This window comes from Vombatus ursinus, unplaced genomic scaffold (assembly GCF_900497805.2).
Source record: "Vombatus ursinus unplaced genomic scaffold, bare-nosed wombat genome assembly UNPS02014795.1, whole genome shotgun sequence".
NCBI lineage: Eukaryota > Metazoa > Chordata > Mammalia > Diprotodontia > Vombatidae > Vombatus > Vombatus ursinus.
In genome coordinates this window covers 20,913-25,447 of record NW_020954573.1, presented here as the reverse complement: position 1 = coordinate 25,447, position 4,535 = coordinate 20,913, and the positions used below count along the sequence as shown (strand labels likewise).

General features: G+C 42.3%; 1 protein-coding gene across 2 annotated transcripts in view; it reads right to left on the bottom strand.

The window, feature by feature from the left end:
* LOC114049058 (mitochondrial glycine transporter-like) overlaps window positions 1-4,535 on the bottom strand; it is a 21,525-nt gene that overhangs the window by 3,444 nt on the left and 13,546 nt on the right. The window lies entirely within an intron of this gene.

Genomic DNA, 4,535 nt, shown 5'->3' with positions numbered 1-4,535 from the left:
TTGCCTCAGTCAAACTGAGACCAGTTAAAGACCTTAGCTTAAAAAGGCCAAGGTCTCCCACAACATGTGGGGCCACCTCCAGTCATCCTGATCTGTATCTTGCCACTGGACCCAGATGGCTCTGGAGGAGAAAGTGAGGTTGGTGACTTTGCATAAACCTCTCTCACTTAAATCCAATTCACTTGCAAGTCATGGCATCACCTTCTTGATGTCATGGTCCTCTTCAAGAACCGAAAGCAAAGGACAAACAACAACTGGTATGAGCTAGGTCAATGGCATCTCAGGGTTTTGTTTGACTTTAGTCTCCTATCACAGGGAAAGGAAGTATATTCTGTACAGTCCTAGCATAGAATCCTGTCTTCCTCTTTAAGAGCTGTCACTCCTGCCCCCAACAATAGCATGTTCCACAATTTCCTGCCCAACTAATTATAGCCCAAAGCTATAATTTGGTCCACATTATTGGCCAAAGAGGAATTTTTGATTAGAAACTCAACTAGATATTCAGTTCCCAAGATGGTGGATTTTGCTGGTCACATAAAACTTGCCTATTCCCTGAATGCCTCAGAAAATCAAGCCAGTGTTTGTTTCTAAAGGAACCTGCCAAATGTGCATCTCTTTATGTCAGTGAGAGAACTTGAAAGTCCAGTGGGTTTAGTCGGTATTAATAAGTTCAGTATACACCGTGTCTGAATGTTCATGTTGATTTCCTTCTTTAAGGTTCTGAAACCAAAAAATCTTCAAGGACTTTGGAAGAAGATCTCCCCACAAAGTCGTTTCTTTTTTGTCTTGATTTTCACTCACAATATTTTGAGACTAGTTATTAATGAACCATCAGCCTTCCGATATTCAGGATACAGTGGCTGTAGTATTGGCTCTGGCATCAAAGGACCTGGGTTCAAATTCTACTTCTGACATATTTAGTGGGGTCTTTGGTGAGTCATAACTTCCCTGGGCCTCAGTTTCCTCATTTGTAAAATGAGGGATTTGACTGGAAGCTCTCTAAAGCCTCTGACCCCATAAGAACTAAAGGTGGAGAACAGACATATTCTCTACCATTAACTTTCATGCAAATTTCTCAACCAGTCCCTCAAAGTAAATTTAATACTGATACAGTTTATTTGAAATGCATAAAACTATCACAGTAAGCTTCACCCACTTCCTGCTTTTACACAGTTGCAGAACACGAGGCATTTCCACTTATTTTGTAATCTGAAGTTCTAGATGAGCAACACAGAAAATTCAATTCAGAGAACAACTAATAAGTGCCTACTATGTTCCAGCCACTGTGCCAAGCACCAAGAGCAGAGATAAAAACCCGAAAAGTCCCTGACCTCAAGAACTTGTATTCGACTAGAAGAATGGAACACATCCATACATAAATATAACACAAAACAGATATGTGAAGGGTGGCAATTGGCAATGAGGAGGATGGAGAAAGAGAATTGGGCCTGAGAAAACTTCAAGAAGGAAGAGAAACCCCTGAAAGGAACCTTAGGAGGTGTTTGCTAGAATGAAGAATCTGAATTTTTGCCCCAGAGTCAAAGCGCGACAAATGAAGGATTTTTAAACAAAGGGATGACATGACAAATCTCAGCTTCCCTCAAGTTGACTGAAAAAGGTATTAGGTAGAAATTACTAGACAGGATAAAAATATAATTTTTTCTACAGACACTGCTAACCCTGGCGCAAAGAATAAATTATATAGAAAGGCTCTTAAAAACCATTCTCAGATTTTAGTTCACTCTGACATAGAGGAAAAGTGAGGTCCCCTGAGACCAAGATATCTTTCCTAAAGTCAGCTGAGCCTCAGTTTACTCATCTTGCAAAATGAAGAGGCAGAAGAGGCAACATGGCACGCTGCATAAAATGATGGATTCAAATCCAGAGGACATTAGTTTGAATCCCAGCAATGCTTAAACTTCACTAAGACTTTTGGGACACCCTAAAGAGGGAGCTTCATGTGAAAAATCTCCGGGAGGTTTTAGTGGATATCACAAACTCTTTAGATGACTCAGTGGATAGAATGCCTGGCCTGGAGTCAGAAGACTCCTTTTAATGAGTTCAAATTTAACCTCAGGCATTAGCTTTGCGACCCTGGGCAAGTCACTCAACCTCATTTGCCTCAGTTTTCTCATCTGTAAAATGAGTGGAGAAGGAAACGGCAAACCACTCCAGTATCTCTGCCAAGAAAACCCCAAATGGGGTGATGAAAGAGTCAGACACGACTGGAAATAACAGAACTTTGAACAAACTCCTTTGAGTGAGCAATGTGTTCAACAGTCAAGGAAGCTAACACAAGGCACTAAGATAGGCAGAGCTGCCAGGGATAATCTGAGACTCCAACAGAATTCCTTGTGGGCAGGCTGCTCTGGAGTATTATGGTCATTTTGGATGATACATTTCAGAAAGGAAATTAATAAACTGGAGTGTCCCGGAGGGCAATGAGGATGGTGAAGAGTTTCAAGTTGAGGCCATAGGAACACTGGGATCAGGAATGCTTGGGGAGACAAATGGGCATGGTCAGGGAAAAGGCACATCTAAAAAGCTATCAAGGGGTCAGGGGATTCATAAGTTTAGGGTTGGCTCCTGGGGGGCAGAATTAGGAACAAAGGGTGAAATTGCAAAAAGGTAATTTGAGACTTCCCAGAAGGTAAACTGTCCCAACAATTAGAGATATCTGAAAGTGGAATGGCCTGGCTCAGGAAGGAGTAGAATCTGGCTTAGTGGAGGAGATCTTCCAGCAAACTCTAGATGACCAAGTAATGATCATGCTGTAGGCAGAATTCTTTTTAAGGTACAAGTTCAACCACATGGCAGAAGAGGTTCCTTCCAACTCTGAAATTCTATGATTCCTCAATATCTGACTTTACCCACCACCCTCTAGGAAAGTATACACCTGAAGCCCAATCAGAAGTCATGCTATCTCCAATAATGCCCTAGTTGAAAGCACTCTGCTCTCTTTTCAAATTATCTGATATTTACTTTTCTTTACCCCTTAATTTTTTCTTTATATCATCACATCAAAGTCATCTTATATCCACATATACTACTTTTACTTGCCTTAATAAAGATACAGTTCTCAAGAGTTACAAGTATCATCTTACCCTGAAGGGATGTAAACAATTTAACCTTATTGAATAACATGATTTTTTTTTCTTTCCTGTTCCTTTTTCTGCTTCTCTTGAGTCTTGTATTTGAAGAACCAATTTTCTCTTCAGCTCTGGTCTTTTCATCAGGAAAGTTTGAAAGTCTGCTAATTTCACTGAATGTCCATCTTTTCTCCTGAAAAACTATGCTTAATTTTGCTAGGTAGTTGATTCTTGGTTGTAACACTAACTCCTCTGACTTCCTGAATATCATATTCTAGGATCTTCTTGTGCTGGGGGATGGGGATCTGGTCACTGGCTTTATACACTAAGGCCTCAGGTTCAGGTGGTTTGCTTACTGCACTGGACTGTTGCCTGGGTTCTGAGGCTGGCAATTTGCTTTCTGTGCTGGGGCTAGAGGCCTCACAGCTGGCCTGCTGTGCCACTGGCCTGCTGAGCCAGGAACAAGAGGCCTTGGTTGCTGATCCGTGCTGTGGCTAAAAGCCTGCTGCTGGCTCCCAGATACTGGCTGTGCTGGGCTGCATTCCCCTTTTACCCAAGTGAGACAGACCATTCCTAAAATCCTTTTAAGTTATCTCAAATTGGAAAATTGTTTCACTCCATCTTTTCGTGGGTTCTGCCTCTCCACAATCTGTTTGGAAGCTTGACTGAATGTTTTTTCTAAGGGAAACTGGGGAGAGCTCAGGCAACTTTCGAGCTTCTCTCCACCATCTTGGCTTTGCCACGGATATTTACTTTTCTACATATATGCTGTACTTCCTTAGTAGAATGTAAGCTCCCTCAGGTGAGGAATTCTTTTATCCTGTCTTTATATCTGCTAAGTCACATGATTAACAACTGCTTACTTAATTGGCCCTCAAACTCAAGCACACAAGTAGATCCATCACATATACACAACTTTTATCTCCAAATCCAGCTTGACAGAGGCTAACAGCCAAGTCTGACCTGTCCCTGGTGAGGGGGTGGGGTTCCAATAGAAAGTCATTTTTCTACAGTTATTGGTGCTTTAAATACACAACAGCCCAGACAGACTCCTTGCACCTGTTCCTGTAAGTGCAGAGACCAATAGGCTTTTCCCCATCTTGGGTCTGAGGTCAAGCTAGATCAAAGTGCCCCCCTTCTCCATCCTCCTCCATGCTACCAGCACCATACTATTCCCATAGTTGTAAGTGCCCAGAAAAGAATGATAGTCCAAGCTGGACCTAAAGGAGGATGACCCTGGGCAAAACACCTGGTAAGTGGTCATTAAATCTTTGCTGAAAGACTTCGAGGGTAACTATCTCCTTAAGTAGCTCGTTCCACTCAATTCTGGCTCTGATTATTTGGATGCTTTCCTATACAATAAGGTTAACCTAACTCTGGCCCTGTGGGGCACCCATCCACCACCCAGGCCTGCCTCCTGGGGCAAGGGAAACCAGACTAATCCCT